Here is a 24,714-nt window from a genome sequence, read left to right on the forward strand (position 1 = left end):
GACGACATAACAGATGTGAGGCAACAAAGTTGTAGACCCAGCTAAAACACAATTTTTTCATGTGTTATAGTGATAATGACATAATGTTGACGTGAAATGTATGTGTAAAGACTGAAGTTCAAATATCAAATAAACACTTTCATAAAGTCTTATTCATTATGTGAATGTTCTTCATTTTAAGCTTGCATATGCTGAGTTAATTTCCAAATGTCTGTTAATAGCATTTTCATTGGATAGCCGCATTTCAGCCAGTTATGACCAACACACTCCAAAACCCACCTCATTAATCACACTATCCCCTACCCTTCCCTCGTTTGTTTTATATTGTCTTAGATTCCTGTATGTCTAATTAAAGTCGAAAGCTTTGCAATAAAAAACTATTTTAAGATATGTGATTATTTTTCTTCCTTTGTGGATTTCTAGGTACATATACAGCTATTCCATTCCTTTCCTCTCCACCGTAGTTGCAAAGATTGAGTTTTTCATTTGCTTATTTTCTTCCATATTCCCTTTAGATCAGGAATTTGCTAACTTTTTACCTCAAGGACCAATGATTAAAACTCAACTGTCAATCACTGAGTAAACTTATCCTGGAACAATTTCATTTTTTGGGCAACTAAGTCTTTTAGGAAGCATGTATCTAATGTGCTGCTTTTTTTATAAGTTATCCACAGACTGGAAAATGAACCTGAACAACTGCAGACTCATTTCAAATGCCTTGATGATATTATACTCTTTTCCTGTAGTCTAATTTAATTTAACTCCTTTATGTGCAGTTTGAGATTGGTTTTGCAAGTTGGCATTTCTCACCATTCAGAGTCAGACATCTCTTTGACAGGCTTTCCTTTTTCTGTCATTAACATGCTGATTTCAGGGAATAATTTAAAAAAATCTCCTCACCAACCTCATTTCAAATGATACAGTACTATGCATTGGTTTTGTTCAAAAATCTTTGAAATTGTCGGTGATTAACACTGGAATTGCCAAAGCCTATGAAAAAAACTCGTAAATCTGGCCCACCTTAAATACCTATGCACCTTTCCGTCAGTGTCTTTTGTCTTGTAAATGTGCTGATCAAGACAAGCAGCAAGCAGCCTACTATTCCACCTCCTACACAGCTGCAGAACGTGTACAAAGTTCTCCCAGCTCATGCCTTGATTATCTGGGAGTGAAGTGCTGCAGTTTTAGAGTGGAAGGGAATAATAGATGTTATTTGGAACACTTGCATTTCATATGTGTTCCGTTTCTACAATAATCTGTGTAAACACATTGTTAAAACAGAAACGTTTTTCATATTTTAGTAATAAATGACAAAATGTAGGCATAAACTATAGAATGTGTGAAGCCTGAAGACCAAAGATCAAATAAACACTTTCACAAAAGGTTCAAGGATGATACAACAGTTTCCATGGCACAGCAGTAAGAATTGCTGACTTGTAATCAAGAGTCCCCCGGTTCGATCCTGACTGCCTCGTATATTTACCGTTTTGAGTAGTGAGCTGCTCTTATTGTTAATATTATTCAGTAAACACATACATTTGGTTTGTGTCTGTAACAGCCGCTGTACATTTATAGTACTTGTAAAAGTTAGCTTTTTTTTTTTTCACTTTTATTCTCACAATACATACTACTGCGCCCCCACCCCCCCCCCCCAAGGGATCTGACGCTGTTAGTTTTTATTTGAAACTGGTAATAACTGTAGATGTGAGTGGTGTTTCGAGACAATGGAACTGGACATTCTCTGATCTGGAGGGATAAAAGTTGACACACACACTTTGGTGAATCTGCCTTATTCGTATCTCACTGTCACTGGTTTTTTTTTTTTTTTTGTTTTTTGTTTTTTTATTCAGTTTTATTGAGTGTTCCTGCTCACGCTGAATTAGTAGGCACCTAATGGTCCATGATGTCAAAGCCACACTGACAAAAAAAAACAGAGACATAGGTATATGTGATATTTGTAATTATTCATTTTATGACCTATATAGTACATTTTGGAAAACATTGTGGCACGGATGCACATTATTCATATTATTCATATTCATTAGCATAACATCTTGCGGTTGTAATCAGTGACTGCGTGTTTCAACCCCCCCGATCTTGCCAGTCTCCACATGTTGCTGTATGGTGGTATTTCTTTTGTACTCCAGGACATGCAGAGGAAAGAATAGTATAGAGAGGTCAGTTCTGCACTATATGCAATCATCAAATTCAAATGTTAACAGTTCTCACACACCCAAAGACCATCCTTCCTACATTTATGACGTGTGTACCTGTTGCAATGTACACACTTCTCTCTGTGCTGTGGCTTCTAATACATTGAAAGGGCACCTGACACTGACTCAGTTTACTTTCTTGGTGAAAGCGGCTGTCTTGGAACAGAAGCTAGAATTAGCATAGAATTGAATGCAGTTAATCTTATTGCAGTCATGGGTGGACACATTTAAAATGCATATGGTAGTCTGCTGTAATACCAGCTTTGTAAAACCGGTAGTCCAGGTACACTTTCTGGTAGCCCAGCTTTATATAAGGGGTGGAAGGTTACCTGCAGCTTTTTACAGCAGTATTTTTTGTTAAGTTTTGTTGTACCATCTACCAGAATATAATCATAGTCCGCATCTTGGAAGAGAATATGTTATAAAATAGATGATTTATAAAGAATTATGTCATGTTGATGTGTGGGGTTTTTCCAATGTATACAAATATATTATCAAAAAAGAACTGAAATACTGCAATAATATTGTATTCTCAAAATTTGTTTTCATGCTTAAATTAGACCTCTCCAGTTAGTTTCTCTGTCAAAAATATCATCAGTTTGACTTTCAGGGTTATTCTGAAATGCAGTATATCTTTTATAGCCGGCCTATTCAAATGGTGGCTCGTGGGCCACATGCAGCCCAGAAACAATCTCTGAGTGACACTGCCTGTGGTCCTACCAGAAATGCAGAGAAAGACACATGGTAGTACAGACCATGAATGCAATACTCCATATAGCCTAATAATGTTCAACCCACAATGTAGTATTTTGTTCTGTGTCTACAAGTTGTGGTTGTAGTCTATGATACTGTGACAACCTATCAAAGGAGCCAATTCTCTTTAGGAATCTCTTCCTGCTGTTTTATCATTCGCTCCCCTCTCACCCTGATCCTGTCACTCAGTTCTCTCTAGGGAAGTGCCCTGAGCCTGCATAAAGTGCTTTTCCCCAGGACTCCCCACACCCCCAACCAATGCATCAGTGAGACATGTCACAATATCAACACATATGTGGTGATTTAAAATGAACCTTTGTTCCCACAATGTGCTGTAGATGTTGGATTCATGTGTGTTATGGAATTGTGCACTAATAGCTTTCATAAAGCTGATATATTTTTTTGTTGTTATTATTCTGTTAAATGCACATTGTGATGTAACTGTGGCATATATTTATATATTAGCAGTGGTGCAATCGTAGCGCTGGTGCCTCACATTAAAATGATCGTACATTCACATCCTGAGGTACATAGTGTTTAAAGTAGTGAGAAAAACACCATGTAAATATAAAGAACTAGACATTAAGCCCATTACAATAACGGGCGCTAGAACAGTAGTCCATAAACATTAGTAGGAACAGTCTGTATTAAATGGCAAGGGACCTTTTACCTCATTAAATTTTTTCCGTAAAATGCCTGTAATTTTCTCTGACAGTAATACTGGCTTTGCTGTCCGTAATATGCTTTTAATTTTCTGTCACAACAGTGGGCAATCAGCAGATTCTCCCCAGCAACTGATGTAATGTGCGCGAAAATAAATCTACTTTTACTTTACACTTTACTGGGCCAAGCTTCTTAATCGCAAATCTGACATCCTCAGAGTGAACACTTGCACAACAATGGGGAAGCTGGTCTCCGCGTCTCAGTACCCGATTGGATTTTTCGTGTTTTCTGTTTTAGGTCTTACCTCATTTACCGAAATCCGATTGGTTCTGCCGCACAATATTTTATAGGTCCCTGCCTCTCTGTCTTGTGTGACGCGTCAGGCGGCCTTTGAAGCATCGCACCATGCCCCGCACATGCACACTTCAGGATTGTTATTATTATATGACCAAAATATATTATTTCAAAAGGGAAACAAATGTTATTTCTAATACTGTGCACTATTTTGTTTTTATGTACTTTGAGATGTGCCTAGGTCAGATATGACCAAAATCTTTACTTTTTTTATTTCAAAAGTGGAAAAAATTACTGTATTGCTACTACCTCAGGTTGTGTTCAGTTACAGCTTTTTTTTTGTTTTTTGATACGCGTGTCAGGTGTGATCAAATTTTAAAAGGGAAGCAATGACTAAAAATTGCTTGTTTTTCAATACATTAATTTCTGTTGGTTTAAAATTTTGTCACTACCTGCTGCTTACTAGCTGTTGAAAATATCTGACCCAGCTAATTTTTTTGGTTTGAAAATCTGGCCCAACTGAATTTGTAATTGAATAGCCCTGCTTTGCAGTGTTATACACCTTTAATTCACCTCAGCCAGTTATCTGTGTATACAGGTGCATTAAACTTTGTCATGCTGTGAGCATTAAGCATGTCCTTATGTTAGTAAATATGAGGCTTAGTCCTGAAAAAGTATGTTCACACTTTGCAGTCTTTGGACTAATAGTAAGGAGCATTTTTACAATAACCAGTATACTAGAGGGGAAGATGTTCTTATAATGTCGGTCATATAAGTCGAATGTGGAAAACTCACGTTATTGGTCCTAGAGATTATGATATGCTAACGCCCACCTGAGAGAGTAACCACAAAGCACACTGCCTTTTTTTCTATGTATTGTGCCTACGTGACCACACGGTAATACCCAGACTACTCCGAAACAATCTTTGCGCCGTTTTGTGTTTTTTGTATTTCACACCCTCATAACACCTTTATTGTAAGAGCATCCCTCATCTACGATGGAGCGTTCGATCGGAAGAAATTATGAAGCTGGTTTTAAATGTAAAAGTCATTGAAGTGGCGAAAGAAATTGGTATCTACGCTGCTGCAACAAAATTAGATGTGTCTGTGAAACTGACGCGAGATTGGATGAAGCAATAAGATGTAAAAAAAAAATGGTGTCGCATTTCTGAACGGCCGTATAAGTCGGGGTCTGATTTTATGATCAATTTTTTTGGCTTTCAAGACCTGACTTATACGCGAGTATATACGGTAGTTAACCAGCTGCTAAATATTTCAGATTTTCAGATATTTCACATTTTCTTAGCTATAGCAAGCTCTGTCAGTTGAAAACGATTACCTACTGCATTAATGTACATTTTTGTTTCCAAGTCGTACATTTCATGAAGTCACTCAGCACTACATTGGCATTTTCTAGATAAGGAGGCTGAATAGCGTACCGAACAATCTAATGTTACTGTTTTTCATATTTTTAATCTTAAAATTTGTTTTGCCAAAAAACAAAGGATCACTTTTATATGTGGTTTCTTTGTGTTCTTTGCATACAGTACATTCCAGAAGTCATTGCTGCTTTGTGCAATATTTTCGGTACTCAATCCACTGAAAAAGTTCTTCCAGTAGTTGAAAAGTGATTTTCAATTTATTGTTGTCATAATGCTGCTTGTAATTGTGATTCCTTTCACTTGTAATTGATACAACAAAGTATACATTTATATTGTGTGTAAATAACGAGAGGAGAGGCTTAACTTTTGGCATTCTTGCACTCGCTGCCTCAGTTGCTTTACAGTGTCAGAAAGGCGCTATATTGTGCCCGACCCGGCACAGACTTGACACAGGAGGCACATATAAAATACCAGAACTTTTATTTATCTTCAACTGGGGGGCACGTCTTCCCCGTAATCCCCCCAGCCACAACACAGTCCCAAGCACTAGTCACCACCAGTACAGCACAAACACTTTCTTCTCCTTGGCACCACCACTCCTCCTCTTTAGCAACCTTGTCCTCGTCCACCCGACTCTGGCCCCTGAGTGGTGGTCGCTGGCTCCTTTTATAGGTCACCTGGAAGTGCTCTAGGTGTTTGATCACCGAGTTCTGGCTGCATTTCAGGTGTGATGAACCTGTTGCCCACACGGGCTCAGGAGTCCCAAACACAGCACCCCCTGGCAGTACATGCGGGACCCAACAGGGCTGCCTCCAACTCCAATTCCCAGGGAGACCTGTGGGAAACCCAGCCACTACTCCAGCCTAGGGGTGTGGCCATCTAACGTCCAGGGGTAGGTATTGCACTTTCCAGGGCTGCTCCCCCTGAATATAGTGTGCAGGGGCGTCCCGGCTGGGAATGGATGCCAGCCGCCTGCCACAACAGCTAATGTTATTGTTTCTCTTGCTTGCTTTAAACATTTCCTGCACAGTTTCCCTATATTGTTCACTTTTGGGTGTGTGCATGGTAAGCCTGGTTAATACTTAACGTGTCTGTCCTGGTTGTGAGGGCTGCATGGAAAAAATGTTGTCAGAAGTGGTAATGTGCACTGGGTTTTTGTTGTGCACTATGCACAGTGGTGAATTTCAAGAAGAGGCTGGTTAAATGGGTACCAGAATGGTGAATGGAGGGCTGAATATGACACAAGTCATCAGAGCGCATTTAGAAATATTTGTTGTGCATCTCTTCATCATTTAGATCACCCACTTATGATGATATTATACTCTCCTTCCCTTCGTTGCTTTTGGTTAACACTAGAATTATCAGAGCCTACGAAAAAACTCGTAGATCCGGCCCACCTTAAATCCATTCGCACCTCTTCGTCAGCATCTTTTGTCCTGTAGATGTGCCGATAAAGACAAGCAGCAAGCAGCTTACTATTCCATCCCCCCACAGCTGCAGAATGTGCACAAACTTCTCCCAGCTCATGCCTTGATTGAATCTGGGAGTAAAGTGCTGGAGTTTTAGAGTGGAAATAATAGATCGTTATTTAGAACACATGCATTTCATATGTGTTCCGTTTCTACAATAATCTGTGTAAACACATTGTTAAAACAGAAATGTTTTTCACATTTTTAGTAATAAATGACAAAATGTACAAACAAACTATTGTAATAAACAGACAACAAGATCATAAAGGTTTGGAGTTTTTCCGGCCCCGTATACTGTACAGATTTGCAATAATATATCAAGGTCAGTGATTTTTGCCTAAGCATACAACAGACAGCATGCATATGACGAGGGGGAACATTTATGGGGTGGGACTGGAAATAGATGAGTAGAATGCTGAGAAGGAGCTGAGGTGCTGAATGGGAGCCATGACGTCATCTAAGGTGGACCAGGGGAAAATGCGGAAGTGGTGGTGCGTGGTTAGGGAATTCTGTGTAGACTATGGCGGTGTTGTTTCTGTCTTTCTGCGAAAACAAAAGAAAGAGGGGTTAGCCTTGCATGTGTGTGAACTGTTAACATTTGAATCTGATGATTGCATATAGCGCTGAACTGACAGCTCTGAATGAATAATTCCAAATATCATATATACCTATGTCTGTTTTTTTTTTTTTCTTGACATCATAGACCATAAGGTGCATACTAATTCAGTGTGAGCAGAAACACTCAATAAAACTGAATAAAAAAAAAAAAAAAAATCGGTTGACGGTGAGATACGAAGAAGGCAGATTCACCAGCATTTGTGTGTCAAGTTTTATCCCTCCAGATCAGAGAATGTCCTGTTCCATTGCCTCAAAACACCCCTCTACAATTATTCCCAGTTTCAAATAAAAACTAACAGCATCAGCTCCCCTTAGTATGTATCGTGATCGTGACTGAGAGAATAAAAGTGAAAAAAAGGTAACTTTTACAAGTCCTACAAATGCACACCATCTGTTACAGATGCAAACCAAATGTATGTGTGTACTGTATGATATTAACAATAAGAGCAGCTCACTACTGAAAACGGCAAATATAGGAGGCAGTCAGGATCGAATCTGGGACTCTTGACTACAAGTCAATAAATCTTACCGCTACGCCACGGAAGTTGTTGTCTTATCCTTGAACCTTTTGTGAAAGTGTTTATTTGATCTTTGGACTGCAGGCTTCACACATTATATAGTTTATGCCTACATTTTATCATTTATTACTAAAATATGAAAAACATTTCTGTTTTAACAATGTGTTTACACAGATTACTGTAGAAACGGAACACACATGAAATGCATGTGTTCTAAATAACAATCTATTATTTCCATTCTAAAACTCCAGTACTTCACTCCCAGATAATCAATCAAGGCATGGTCTGGGAGAAGTTTGTGCATGTTCTGCAGCTGTGGGGGGATGGAATAGGATGGAATAGTAGGCTGCTTGTTGCTTGTCTTTATCGGTACATTTACAGGACAAAAGACGCTAACGGAGAGGTGCAAACGAGGTGCAAGTTTTTTTGTAGGCTCTGGTAATTCTAGTGTTAATGAGTCTGTTTTTTTTTTTTTTACCTTTAAAGTCAGCAATGACTGGCACAGCTCTTCTTCCATCAGAAGAGTGAGTCTTACTTCCTCTGTTCTGAAATTGTTATGTGGCATTGACCAAACACTGCCACCTACTGACTAGGAGAATATCAGCTTAGCATTTGAACCGGCTGCCACAAGAATACTTGCATTTTGGTCACTGGCAGTGTGCTAACTTTATGTTGTCTATGCTCAGGCTTCACTCTGTAATTATAAAGAAGGTGGTCTGCCATGCTATAAGCAGCTGCCTTTAAAAGTGGCACCCAGGTTAAGGTGGTATTTGATGAATTGAGCCTTTTGTTTTTATCAGTTTGTTTTTGATTATGTACTTTAACTATTGCATGGACCAGAGATCCTAAATATCTGATTGTCCCAAGGGCTGCTGAGGCTGTAGTGTAGTTGTCCAGAACTTTTTCCACAATGTTTTTTTTAGAAAACTTGACTGCATGCGGTAGCTGGTAAACTGGCATGTTTATATTGTCTTTCAAGCTGCAGCAGCACATGAAATATGAACATTTGTTTGTGGATGTGGGTTCAGTTATTCTAGACTGTTCTAAAATTACCCTTGTGTGAAGTATGTGTGCTGCTGTCTCTGTTAGATAGAGAAGCTTGTGACCACTGTTTCTTCAGTTCAGGGAGAGTGGTTACAAACCAGAACGGCACTCCGTCCATAGGCAGCCTACATTTGAAATGCAAAAACCTACTTTTTGTTATTGGGCAGAAACTGGTTTCTTTTATTTATGCTTTGTTAAATAATGATCTGAAATACACTGCCATTTTGCAAGTCAATAAAAGTCACATGGAATTTGTTTCTTTTTTAAGCAGTGTTTTTTTCAGTTTTTTTTTTTATTTTTTTTTTGTCGGTATAAGCATTTAACATTCACATGTTTTATTTTTAAGTAAAAATTTAGTGAATTTTCTGATTTTATTTCATAGTTTTTTAGTACATGTATAACATACAAGTAAGAATTTCATTGTACATAGTACACACAACACCAAACTTTCCTTTAATTGACTTGACTTTTGTTTTCTTAACCCACAGGAGGTCACGGCCAGTAGTCGACATTATGTGGATAGACTGTTTGATCCTGATCCACACAAGGTGCTTCAGGGTGTGATGTGAGTAGTTCTAGTTTTACAAATGTTAATTGTAAAGTGAATCCATACATTGTAAAAAATAATTCTCGTATCAAGTTGTGCTGAATGGTCAAAAAACCACTGATATTAAATTCTACTTAGATTGTATTTGTTCTTTGAAGATTCCTGAAATTTATAATAGAATTCTTTTTTTTTATTACACTTAAGCTTTGCAAAACATTCAAAAATCAAACTGTAAATTTGACTTTGTTACTAAAGTGTAACCAGCTGCATATTGATTAAAATCTAAAAGTGCATAAATATTTTGTCTGTGTGTACAGGTTAGTTTGCTACCTGTCATTTTACACTGAATGGTCTGTTTTTTAGGCACAGTATTTAATAGGTACTACAGAATTTATGGAGCACATGCAGTGGTATGTTTTGGTGTTTTAATGGCTGAAGCACTGTTATGCTTTGCAGGCAGTGACAGTATTTGCATCAGTGTACTTTATGTACTTCACTGTATTTTATTGGGGCTGTGGGTGGATGGTTTCCTTGCCCTAGCCACACCACCAAATGTGTGGACTAACATCCAACTCCCATAGCATTTGTTAATGTTGCTAAATTGCTTTTTCCTTGCTTGCCTATTGTTTACCAATTGGTTAATGGTTACTTTTACTAGAATAATGCATTGTGTCTGGCTAAACTCCATGATTCCAAAACAGTAGCTATTAAGCTAGCAGTTTGCTCAGTAGACTCTCATAAGAATGCATATGGAGGTCTTTGCACAATGTATAGATGCAAATAATATTCATAAGACCTTCTTCTCATATCTAGAATGTGGAATACTAAAGTGCAGACTATTTTATCTAACACTCAAGTTCAATGATATAATTATTACAGATGTATGAATACCACTACAAGCTAATATTAAAGCAGCAGCCATACCACCTGCACTTCAGAACAGATCACCCAACTGAAACTAAGCTGCTGGAAGAAGTGTTGATGAGGGCAGCAAGGGGTGCTTACCCTGTGGTCTTTGTGTAGGTCTCGATGCCCCAGTGCAGTGATGAAAACACTGTATTGTGAAAATAATGCTGTCCTTTGAATGAGATGTAAAATTGTGGCCCTGACTCCAGGTGGTCATAAGAGATCTCTGGGCATCTTTCAAAAATGGAAAGGTTTATTCTATTGTCACGGATTCGTTCATTCTGACCCCAGTCATCCCCTGTCTGTCTGTGCCTGTCTGTCTGTCTCTCTCTCTCTCTCTCTCTCTCTCATATATCGACATCTATTAACACTAGAATCCCTGAAGCCTACGAAAATATTTGTAATGCCAGGCCACCTTAAATTCCCTTGCACCTCTTCATCAATGTGTTTATTTTGCAGCCTGCTATCCCATCCCATCCCCCACTGAGGCAGCAGAAGTCAAGTCAGACACAAAATTCTCAGAGCTGAAGTCACTATCTGGGAGTTGGGTGTCTAGAATTGTATAGGGTAAATAATATGTCGTGTTTTGGAATATGTGCATTTCATGTGTGTTCCATGTCATCAACAATCTGTGTAAATGTAGGACGATGGTAAATGCGAGGCAAGCAATTTTGAACACGTAACTAAATCAGAAGCTTTAATCATGATAGAGTAGTAATGACAAAATGCTGACGTGAAGTGTATAATCTGTGACGACTGAAGTCCAAATATCAAATAAACATTTCAACAAAAGGTATAACAAAACAAGTGAGCTTTTATTCAAGAATATAACCGAAGAAAAAGAAATTGTTCAATTTATATGTTGCTGTCAATGTGTAAAAATCGAAGCCCAAATATCAATTGACACATAGTAAACATATCAACTTGGCTGGTGCAGAGGTAAGAACGGCTGCTCCAGCATCTAGAGGTTGAATTGTTCGATCCCGGGTCCGCCCCCATGTACTGTTTTGAGTAGTGAGCTGCCATTATTATTACTATTATACAGTATAATAATAAATAATAATAATGAATTTTATTTATACAAGGTGCCTTTCAGAGAACTCAAGGACACCGAACAAACAGTAAATAAATAAATAAAAGACACAATTATAAACAATCTAAAACATCAGAAAATCTAAAAATTAAAATCAAACAAAACCACTGTAATCATAAAGAAAAAGCCATTTTAAACACATGCGTTTTAAGTTTACATTTGAAGAATGAATATGATTTGATGTTTCTGAGCTCGGTAGGTAATGAATTCCAGAGCTTGGGACCAGAACGGCTGAATGCTGTGCTCCCCATGGTGGTTAGACGGGTGAGAGGGATGGTCAGACGGTTGGAGGAAGAGGATCTAAGGTACGGGAGGGAATGACAACATGAAGAAGGTCAGACAGATATGGAGAGGCGAGGTTATGAATGGCCTTAAATGTTAATAGCAGAATCTTAAAATCAGTTTGAAACTTAATCGGGAGCCAATGAAACTGCTGCAAGACCGGAGTAATATGGTGAATAGATGAGGTTCGAGTAATGATGCGTGCTGCAGAATTCTGGACTAACTGAAACTTATGAAGAGATTTATTAGGGAGACCAAAGAGGAGTGAATTGCAGTAGTCCAGCCGAGAAGTAACAAGACTATGAACAAGAATGGCAGTGGTATGAGGAGTGAGGGAGAGGCGAATGCGATTAATATCATGTAGGTGGAAATAAGCAGACCGGGTGATGTTATTAATGTGAGATTGGAAGGATAGAGTACTGTCGAGGATGACACCCAGACTCTGAGGTGATGGGGAAACAGCAGAGTTACCAATAATAAGAGAAAGATTATTGGTTTTGGATAATGATGATTTTGAACCAATGAGGAGAACCTCAGTTTTGTCACTGTTTAATTTAAGAAAATTCGAAGAAAACCAGGATTTAATTTCAGCAACGTAGTCAATAAGCAAAGGTGGTGGAAAAGAGGAGGTGGGTTTACTAGCAAGGTAGAGCTGGGTGTCATCAGCGTAAGTGAAAATTAATGTTATATTTACAAAACATTTTGCCAAGGAGAAGAAGGTAAATACAGTAATCCCTCCTCCATCGCGGGGGTTGCGTTCCAGAGCCACCCGCGAAATAGGAAAATCCGCGAAGTAGAAACCATATGTTTATATGGTTATTTTTAGAATGTCATGCTTGGGTCACAGATTTGCGCAGAAACACAGGAGGTTGTAGAGAGACAGGAACGTTATTCAAACACTGCAAACAAACATTTGTCTCTTTTTCAAAACTTTAAACTGTGCTCCATGACAAGACAGAGATGACAGTTCTGTCTCACAATTAAAAGAATGCAAACATATCTTCCTTTTCAAAGGAGTGCAAAGCAAGCAGTCAAAAAAAAAATCAATTGGGCTTTTAAGTATGCGAAGCACCGCCGGTACAAAGCTGTTGAAGGCGGCAGCTCACACCCCCTCTGTCAGGAGCAGGAAGAGACAGAGAGAGAGCCACAGAAAAACAAAGTCAAAAGTCAATACGTGCCCTTTGAGCTTTTAAGTATGCGAAGCACTGTGCAGCATGTCCTTCAGGAAGCAGCTGCACACAGCCCCCCTGCTCACACCCCCTACGTCAGCGCAAGAGAGAGAGAGAGAGAGAGAAAGTAAGTTGGGTAGTTTCTCAGCCATCTGCCAATAGCGTCCCTTGTATGAAATCAACTGGGCAAACCAACTGAGGAAGCATGTACCAGAAATTAAAAGACCCATTGTCCGCAGAAACCCGCGAAGCAGCGAAAAATCCGCGATATATATTTAAATATGCTTACATATAAAATCCGCGATGGAGTGAAGCCGCGAAAGGCGAAGCGCGATATAGCGAGGGATCACTGTAATAAAAAGAGGCCCCAGGACAGAGCCCTGGGGCACACCTGAAGTAACAGTGGTGGGTTGGGATGTGAAGGTTTTAAGCTGTATAAACTGAGTGCAGCCTGAGAGGTAGGATCTAATCCAATCAAAGATAATCTATTAAGGAGAGTGGTATGAAAAATGGTATCCAAGGCCGCACTCAGATCAAGGAAGATGAGAATAGTAATTAGACCGGAGTCAACAACGATAAGGAGGTCATTGGTAATTTTAACAAGTGCCATTTCTGTACTATGAAGAGGGCGAAAACCAGACTGGAACTTTTCATATAGATTATTATGAGATAAGTGGGTGTGAAGTTGGATAGCTACTATTTTTTCAAGAATTTTGGAGATAAAGGGCAAGTTAGAAATAGGGCGAAAATTATTGAAATTAGCAGGATCAGCACCAGTTTTTTTCAGTATTGGGGTTATAGCAGCAGTTTTAAAAGATGACGGAATAATACCAGTAGTAAGAGAAGAGTGAATGATGGCAGAAATGAGAGGGACTAAAGAGGGGAGGCAGGCTTTAACCAGAACTGTAGGCAAGGGGTCCAGCTGACAAGAAGATAACAGATTTGCAGATGAGATCTGAGATTTCAGGAAGTGGGAAGCTGGAAAGAAGAGAGAGACTGAATAGGAGAGTGTAGTTCAGAAGGAATACAGAGTGGATCTGGACCAAGGTGCTGATGTATCCTTTGGATTTTCTCATTGAAAAAGGACATAAGAGAATTACAGAAAGCAGTTGAGTAAAAGTGAGATGGTAAAGAGTCTGGAGGTTGTGTAACATTATTAAGTAATGAAAACAAAGACTTGGTGTTACCTGTATTATAAGTAATTAACTGAGTGTAATAGTTAGATTTGGTTTGGGCTATACAATCCTTGTAATAGAGTACATGATTTTTATATATCTCTTTGTGGACAAAGAGTCCAGATTTTTTATATAACCTTTCAAGTTGCCTGCCCTTAGCTTTCAGAAGCCAAAGTTCAGGCATAAACCAAGGGGCAGAAAAAGAAAAAAACAAAACAGATCTGGTTTTTAGTGGAGCAAGAGAATTAGGAATACCATTAAGACAAGTGTTATAATATGAGACCAGTTCTATGGGAGTGGATAAATTATAAAAGTCCATTTGGGAATCAATTCTAGAAGACAGCAAATTCAAGTTAATATTCTTAATGTTACGAAAGGCTATGAGACGTGGAAGTTTAGGAACAGAAAAGTTAAGTTTGGCATTGAATGAAAGGAGAAAATGATCGGTTATAGGGAGTTCATCTTCTGTAAGATCGAGAGGAACAACACCAGAGCAGCAGATCGGGTCCAAGATATGTCTTTTACAATGGGTAGGAACATCAGTGTGCTGCTGGTATCCAAAACTCTCCAGGCAAGATAAAAAGTCTCTAGTGAGAGGGATATTGATATTGTTCAGATGTATATTAAAAACCCCCAGCAGAATTATATTTGGAGTAATTGTAGATAAATGGGTAAGAAAGGTAGCAAGATCGTTCAAAAAATCGTTGTTTGATTTAGGAGGACGGTAGACAGTTGCAATGATGGTAGGAACTGGCCCAGACAGTTGACACACAGTTGATTTAAAAGAGCTAACAGCAGGAGCAGGCAACAGCAGGACTTTCCACTTCTCGCGATAAATTATCGCGACTCCTCCTCCACTGCCCGAGGCACGGGGTTGACAAGTGTAAACAAACCCCGAGGGGGGTGCATTCATTAAGTTGTGAAAAGTCTTGAGGTTGCTGCCAAGTCTCGGTTAAACATGGAAAATCAAACTTACGGTCAATGAGGAGATCCTGAATGAGATGTCCCTTGCTTGTGAGTGAGCGGATGTTCAGTAGTCCGAAGCTGACAATGTTGCTGTCACATTTGACAGTGGTGTTAGTCGACCGAGCTAAGCTGGCCAACACGCTATGGTCAGCGTTCCTATCTGTGTTATGTGGAGGGTGCCGAAAATCAGACCAGAAAGAGTTGATTCCTTTCAAGGCATCCGTTCGGAATTTCCAGCGGGACCCACGATGGATGCATCTCCGACGAGGGAGAAGTATGACGTCTGGGTCGAAATACAGCACCGACAGCAGAGGCACAGACTGGAGCAGACACAGTCGAAGAAGCTCAGTAGCTGGGTACTGGAAGAGGCCAGTCGCAGGTTGGATAACGAGCGACAGAAGACTCCAAACAAACATTAGCCAGGCTAATAACCTACCAGTCCACATTGTAGGCGAGGCCACAGGCAGCTCAGGCTTCCAGAGAACAAACCGGTAAGTTTTAAACGAAACGGGGGTTAGGCTGAAGCTAAATGCATACACAGCCACGCAGAGATGTCCGCAAAAAAAATACCATCAAAATCACTAGTCATAGCAAAATTAATAGTCTAGTTACCGGCAAGCAGCGGCGACCAGTCCCGCCAGCGTTCACTCAAACCAGAATACACAAACACACACTGTGGCTGCGCTCCAATATAATAAAAACATACATTTCATTTGAGTCTGTAACACTGGTGTAAATTTTCACTCTTTGTAAAAGATATCACTGAAGGAATATAAGCAGACCCACAAATGCTGATGAATTGTGTCTTCTTGCTATCTTGTTGTCACTTGGGTTTTTTTTTATTCAGTTGTATTCTTGAATAAAAGCACACTTGTTTCATTATACCTTTTGCGAAAGTGTTTATTTTATATTCAAGTAACCACTTGAATGACATCAAATCTGTCTTTGCCTCTCTCACGCATGCACACACACATCCATGCATGAAAATGTCATTTTTAAAAAGTGCTATGTCATTTGAACACCTTTCAAACCCCAATCTTGCACAATCTCCATGTTTTAGGGCACATACCGACCACCAATTTCATGCTACTGAATTGGCTGATTCTGATACTGATCTTTTTTTATTTATTTATTTTCCTGAATCCCGTTAAAAACTTTTTACACTAAGTTCCTGTGGAACCAGATGCATAGAAGTTTTATGTCTTAAATTAAACTGTCAACTTACCTAAAAATACGTATTTTAACTAATAAAATTTGTGTAGAAAATATTTAACCATAATAGATATTGTATAAGAAAACAATATTTCTCATAATTGCAAACTGTCATATTATTAATTTTTTTTCTGTATTGAACTTATCTGAAACAAATCTTAATTAGGATAAAGAGTAGTTTTCATCATCTGTCTGTCCGTCTGTCTGTCTGTCTGTCTACATACATATAATAGAACTATTTTACATTAAAGCGAGTAATTAACCATATTAAATAGTAGTAAAACGTAATCATTTGAAAGTGAATTATGTTTCATGTTGCGTTGGAGTTATTCGTTGCGTTATACTATTTTGTTCTGTTTGGATTTGAAATTAACACGCAAATACTTTTTAATCTTAAACTTTTGCTGTAAAACTTCAGTAAAAACAATTTTTTAACTAAATTTTCAACAATATCGCATTGAATTTTGATTCTGTGTTTGGACTTACATTGTGACAATGCAACGTATAACTGCCTGTGAGTGAATTTTGTTTCTTTGTGTCTAATAAATAAACAGAGTTTTTCGAATTTTTGTCTCTGTGATTTGTTAATTGTCTTTGCAAAAGCTATTCTAATGAGAAACTGTTTACGTTTTAATGCAAGTGGCATACCAAGATCTCCTTTGGTGTCTAATGTTATCCGCAGGAGATGTACTACATTACCTTTCTTGGGTACATCCTTCTTTCAACAGTAATTCGGGCCTTGGAAGACCGTATGCTGTTAATGGTTGTAGATATTCTTCGGGATATTGTAAGTTGATGTTTTTATCTTATGCACCACCAACTGTTTCAGCATAGTCTATTGATACGCATTTAACCAATTTGCCGTGTAACCGATCAACAATTTTTGTGTTAATTCGTTTGACTTCATCGTTTCTCTATGCTAGGATTGCCCGTGTACTCATTTCTTCTGGTGATAACCCTTGGTGATGAAATTCTTGATGAAAGATTTGGATATAATAAGTCTTCTTTTATTGGGAACTTAAAGTGAGGAAAACATAATTTATAAGAGCTAAGAGAGTAGGAACTGTATTTGTCAAAAGCATTCACACTAATGAGAGGTGAGAGGGCTGTGTGCATGGTTGAATATGGTTGAGAGGAGGGTGTGACTTGAAAAAATCTCATGGCCAAAGTCTCGTCTCACGGGACTTGAAAAAAATCTCTTGGCAATAGCCTTGTCTCAGGATTTCCTTCTAAGCCTAAAAGTGCAATGATTTTATGTCACGTATTTATGTCACACTTTTTGTCATGCTTTAAATTTGGCTTATTTTAAAACCTAGATACAGTATATATATTTGGTATCATTCTTTTCAGAATTTATTGAACTTTAATATGATGTTGTTAGCCCACGGTCCAATCACTTCTCATTCGTGTGAATGCTATTGTCAGACACAGTTCCTGTGCTCTCGGCTCCAAGTGAGGTCAGAAATAAAAGACAAAGAGTAGAAGACAAAGTAGAATGTCCTAAAGAGGTTCAAAAACATTGGCGTGATACACATGCATAGCAGGTTAGAGATTATGAAAGTACTAAAATTCGAAAGTCTCAAACTGATCGCAATAGCGCTAACACACGGAAATTATTACTCTGAAATAATGGAACAGCGAAAAGAGATCGAATATATTGACATAGGTGATATGACAGAAGTATGTAGATACTGTTTGGCTTTAAATTTTAAGTTGGACATCTGTAGATCGTCTAATTCATGTTGCCATCGGGGGAAAAGTAGTGTTTCCTCCCAATGAAGAGGCGAATCTGTGAGAATTAAAAGATTTGTTATTTGGCGACAGTCAAATCCACATATACGTGGCTGGCACGAAGAACAGGCCGAGGGGGGGGGGGGTATGATTTGGGGAGCAAATCGCGCAGGGGGCAAAGTGTAATATGTGTGCATGTATATATATGTGTGTGTGTATGTGTGTGTGTGTGTGTGTGTGTGTGTGTATATATATATATATATATATATATATATATATATATATATATATATATATACAGTGGTGTGAAAAACTATTTGCCCCCTTCCTGATTTCTTATTCTTTTGCATGTTTGTCACACAAAATGTTTCTGATCATCAAACACATTTAACCATTAGTCAAATATAACACAAGTAAACACAAAATGCAGTTTGTAAATGGTGGTTTTTATTATTTAGGGAGAAAAAAAAATCCAAACCTACATGGCCCTGTGTGAAAAAGTAATTGCCCCCTGAACCTAATAACTGGTTGGGCCACCCTTAGCAGCAATAACTGCAATCAAGCGTTTGCGATAACTTGCAATGAGTCTTTTACAGCGCTCTGGAGGAATTTTGGCCCACTCATCTTTGCAAAATTGTTGTAATTCAGCTTTATTTGAGGGTTTTCTAGCATGAACCGCCTTTTTAAGGTCATGCCATAGCATCTCAATTGGATTCAGGTCAGGACTTTGACTAGGCCACTCCAAAGTCTTCATTTTGTTTTTCTTCAGCCATTCAGAGGTGGATTTGCTGGTGTGTTTTGGGTCATTGTCCTGTTGCAGCACCCAAGATCGCTTCAGCTTGAGTTGACGAACAGATGGCCGGACATTCTCCTTCAGGATTTTTTGGTAGACAGTAGAATTCATGGTTCCATCTATCACAGCAAGCCTTCCAGGTCCTGAAGCAGCAAAACAACCCCAGACCATCACACTACTACCACCATATTTTACTGTTGGTATGATGTTCTTTTTCTGAAATGCTGTGTTCCTTTTACGCCAGATGTAACGGGACATTTGCCTTCCAAAAAGTTCAACTTTTGACTCATCAGTCCACAAGGTATTTTCCCAAAAGTCTTGGCAATCATTGAGATGTTTCTTAGCAAAATTGAGACGAGCCCTAATGTTCTTTTTGCTTAACAGTGGTTTGCATCTTGGAAATCTGCCATGCAGGCCGTTTTTGCCCAGTCTCTTTCTTATGGTGGAGTCGTGAACACTGACCTTAATTGAGGCAGGTGAGGCCTGCAGTTCTTTAGACGTTGTCCTGGGGTCTTTTGTGACTTCTCGGATGAGTCGTCTCTGCGCTCTTGGGGTAATTTTGGTCGGCCGGCCACTCCTGGGAAGGTTCACCACTGTTCCATGTTTTTGCCATTTGTGGATAATGGCTCTCACTATGGTTCGCTGGAGTCCCAAAGCTTTAGAAATGGCTTTATAACCTTTACCAGACTGATAGATCTCAATTACTTCTGTTCTCATTTGTTCCTGAATTTCTTTGGATCTTGGCATGATGTCTAGCTTTTGGGGTGCTTTTGGTCTACTTCTCTGTGTCAGGCAGCTCCTATTTAAGTGATTTCTTGATTGAAACAGGTGTGGCAGTAATCAGGCCTGGGGGTGGCTACGGAAATTGAACTCAGGTGTGATACACCACAGTTAGGTTATTTTTTAACAAGGGGGCAATTACTTTTTCACACAGGGCCATGTAGGTTTGGATTTTTTTTCTCCCTAAATAATAAAAACCATCATTTAAAAACTGCATTTTGTGTTTACTTGTGTTATATTTGACTAATGGTTAAATGTGTTTGATGATCAGAAACATTTTGTGTGACAAACATGCAAAAGAATAAGAAATCAGGAAGGGGGCAAATAGTTTTTCACACCACTGTATATATATATATATATATATATATATATATATAATATTATAAATAGATCTGGACCACCCTATTTTATTATATACTAGCAAAATACCCGCACTTCGCAGCGGAGAAGTAGTGTGTTAAAGAGGTTATGAAAAAGAAAAGGAATCATTTTAAAAATAACGTAATAACGTAAAAATAACGTTGTCATTGCTATGAGTGTTGCTGTCATTCATATATATATATATATATATATATATATATATATATAATATACACACACACACACACATAAACATATATATATACACACATGCATACATACATACACACACATATATATACACACAGACACATATCTACATATATATATTTACATATCTACATATATATACATACACATATATATACATATCTACATACATACATTCACACACATATATATATATATATATATATATATATATATATACCAGCTGAAATACCCAGCGTTGCCTGTGAGGAAAATAAAGTGTTTTTTTTTTAATTGTTTGAGAAAAATATAATTAGAAAAAACAAATAAAAATAAATATGAGTCGGTTGTTGAAACCCAAAAAAGCGATCATAATATCAGACCCCAACTTATATGCCCGTTCAAAAATGCAACACTTAAATTTTTTGCCTCCTCTAATCTTGCATCAATTTCTCAGATGCACTGAATTGTGTGGCAGCAGCGCAGTTACCAATTTCTTTTGCCACTTCAAAGACATTTAATTTAAAATCAGCTTCATATTTTCTTCTGATCGAACGCTCCATTGTAGATAAGGGATGGTCTTACGATAAAAGTGTATGAGAGTGCGAGATACAAAAAACACAAAACAGTGCAAATGTTGCTTCGGAATAGTTCGGGTAGTAGCGTGTGGTCACGTAGGCATAATAGAGAAAGAGAGAGAGAGAGGTTAGGAGTACGCGCTGATACAGCGCATTGCCTCACCTACAAAAAAGGCAGTGTGTTCTGTGGTTACTCTCTCAGGTGGGCATTAGCAGAGGCAAGGTGCACTACAACACGTGGCGAGACGTAGAGTAACTGGAACAGAGGCTGGCGAGTGAATGAGGAAGGCCCCGCCCCCATGCTCTGAGCCCACAGCCACTCTGTTGGATTTGCATAAATACATCGATACCGCAAGTGAACTATGGTACTTAGTGTGACTATCTGAGACTTACTTTTCTGTTCAGGTACCCATTTCCTTTATGTAATCCGTGGATTCTTCGTTATTTTTTGTTCGTTTATTACGGTTATAGTTATTTATTGATTGCCTTCTTTAGCTGACTGCAAGCTCATATAAGGCAGTCCGCTTTTTTTTTTTTTTTTTTTGAACAGGTTTGATTCATCCAAGTGATCACTCAGGCTCCGTTCATTCACTTCACGTGAGCCGCTCTCTCGCTTCTTATTCTTTTGCTGCCTCGTCAATTGTGTAATGAATGTTTTCTTCAGCGCTTCGGTTGTTGAAACACAAAAAAGCGATCATAATATCAGACCCCAACTTATACGCCCGTTCAAAAATGCAACACTTAAATTTTTTGCCTCCTCTAATCTTGCATCAATTTCTCAGATGCATTGAATTGTGTGGCAGCAGCGCAGTTACCAATTTCTTTTGCCACTTCAAAGACATTTAATTTAAAATCAGCTTCATATTTTCTTCTGATCGAACGCTCCATTGTAGATAAGGGATGGTCTTACGATAAAAGTGTATGAGGGTGTGAGTTACTAAAAAACAGAAAACAGTGCAAATGTTGCTTCGGAATAGTTCAGGTATTGGCATGTGGTCACGTAGACATAATAGAGAAAGAGAGAGAGAGGTTAGGAGTACGCGCTGATACAGCGCATTGCCTCACCTACAAAAAAAGGCAGTGTGTTCTGTGGTTACTCTCTCAGGTGGGCATTAGCATATCATAATCTGTTAGATCAATAGCGAGAGTTTTCCGCTTTTGACTTGGACAACAGACAGTATAAAGTACCATAAATTATACAGTAAAATCCAGTGCTGACGGTATATACGGTAATAAAAACAAAAACACAACTTTAAAACTAAAAATAAATTAACAAACAATGAAGACTAACTAATGTTTTTTGTCTTGCGGTCTTGTATGTATGAAACAGGACAATAGATGTTGGCACTGTATCTGATCGTGTTCAGTTCTTACGGGAAAGCGTTCCCCAGGTGGGGAGAAAAGCACATGCCCGTGATATCTGTGGCAATCAGCAGCTACCCTCTAAAACACACATAGCTCTGATCTCTCTCTCAAAAACGTTAAACGTTACTCCTTAACAATCTGTAGATGATAATGTCTGTTGAACACACAGGTATCGCTAGCTAAGCGGAGGCAAGGTGCACTGCAACACGTGGCGAGACGTGGAGTAACTGGAACAGAGGCTGGCGAGTGAATGAGGAAGGCCTCGCCCCCATGCTCTGAGCCCACAGGCACTCTGTTGGATTTGCATAAATACATCGATACCGCAAGTGAACTATGGTACTTAGTGTGACTATTTGAGACTTACTTTTCTGTTCAGGTACCCATTTCCTTTATGTAATCCGCGGATTCTCCGCTATTTTTTGTTCGTTTATTACGATTACAGTAATCCCTCCTCCATCGCGGGGGTTGCGTTCCAGAGCCACCCGCGAAATAAGAAAATCCGCGAAGTAGAAACCATATGTTTATATGGTTATTTTTATATTGTCATGCTTGGGTCACAGATTTGCGCAGAAACACAGGAGGTTGTAGAGAGACAGGAACGTTATTCAAACACTGCAAACAGACATTTGTCTCTTTTTCAAAAGTTTAAACTGTGCTCCATGACAAGACAGAGATGACAGTTCTGTCTCACAATTAAAAGAATGCAAACATATCTTCCTCTTCAAAGGAGTGCGCATCAGGAGCAGATAATTTCAGAGAGATAGAGAAAAGCAAACAAATCAATAGGGCTGTTTGGCTTTTAAGTATGCGAAGCACCGTGCAGCATGTCGCTTCAGGAAGCAGCTGCACAGAAGGTAGCAACGTGAAGATAGTCTTTCACCATTTTTAGACGAGCGTCCGTATAGTCTAGGTGTGTGAACAGCCCCCCTGCTCAATCCCCCTACGTCAGGATCAGAGAAAGTCAGCGCAAGAGAGAGAGAGAGAGAAAAGTAAGTTGGGTAGCTTCTCAGCCATCTGCCAATAGCGTCCCTTGTATGAAATCAACTGGGCAAACCAACTGAGGAAGCATGTACCAGAACTTAAAAGACACATTGTCCGCAGAAATCCGCGAACCAGCAAAAAATCCGTGATATATATTTAAATATGCTTACATATAAAATCCGTGATGGAGTGAAGCTGCAAAAGGCGAAGTGCAATATAGCGAGGGATTACTGTATATGTATATGTAGATATGTGTATATGTAGATATGTATATATATTTATGTATATATATATGTTTACATAACCTCTTTAACACACTACTTCTCCGCTGCGAAGCGCGGGTATTTTGCTAGTATATAATATATGTAAGCTTATAAGTACTGCCTTACTTCTCTTTAAGAAAGGAAGATGTAATGATACTTGATTTAAACAATTCCATGTCTTGATGGGTTTGCGTAGCTTATTGTCAATGTATTTACACCTGTTTTTAAGACTTATTGACTGAAACGGGCTTTCACGAAAAAAGTTAGGGCTTTGCTACAGGATACACCCTCCACAAGTTAAGCAAGTAAAAATAAAAGTGTATATTTCTGTTTTATTTAAACCTTTTAAGTTTGTATGCATAGCCCCATTTCGCTGTTTTAGTTTTTTTTTTCTTTCTTCACTAATATTAAATCTCCTTAAAGAAAAAGAACATATGCATTTTACTTTTTTTGTTTCTCTTTAGTAATATTTTAGTGTAAAAGGATAACCAGTATTTAAACCTTTTATGTTACTTTATAAAGTTATTTTACACAATGTTGAAAAATTAATAAGAAAGCTACATATTTTGGCAGCTGCTGCTTTAATTTTCAATGAAATGAAAAAAGCTCTCCAAGAGAAAACCTCAATGAAGAAGAAACAGTTTGCACTATCTAAAAAGGAGAAACCCTCATTTATAAAGGTTTGCTGCAGATGACTTAACTGAAAATCAATTAATACTTCCTATGTGTATAATACATATTTATCTATTTTACTTATGCCTTTATTCCAGCAACTTGCAACATCTGAGGTACAATTTGTTATATTACTTTTGTTTTTTGCAGCACAGGCAGGTGAAGTGACTTCCTCAGGGTCACACAGTGGTGTCAGTACCAGGATTTGAACTGACAAGCTCCGGGTTTGCTGAAATATTACTGAAGAAAGAAAAAAAAACGAAAACGGGCAAATGGGGCTATGCATACAAATGTCCATCCATCCATTGTCCAACCCGCTATATCCTAAATACAGGAGCCAATAAGTAGATATGTGTGTGTGTATATATATATATATATATATATATATATATATATATATATATATATATATATATGAATGGAAGAGAAGGTCTGTGATACGGTTTGCATATTTGCAGTTGGAGATCCACAAAGGGAGAAAAAACGAATCACGTAGTCACCTCCACCCACCCCCCCATTGTATAAATATAGACATACATATATACATACATTCACATATATACATAATCTATATTTATATGTATATATATATATATATATGTATGTATATATATATATATATATATATATATATGTGTATATATATATATATATGTATGTATATATATATGTATATATATATATATATGTATGTATAT

Source organism: Erpetoichthys calabaricus, chromosome 8 (assembly GCF_900747795.2).
Source record: "Erpetoichthys calabaricus chromosome 8, fErpCal1.3, whole genome shotgun sequence".
In the NCBI taxonomy this organism is placed as follows: Eukaryota; Metazoa; Chordata; class Cladistia; order Polypteriformes; family Polypteridae; genus Erpetoichthys; species Erpetoichthys calabaricus.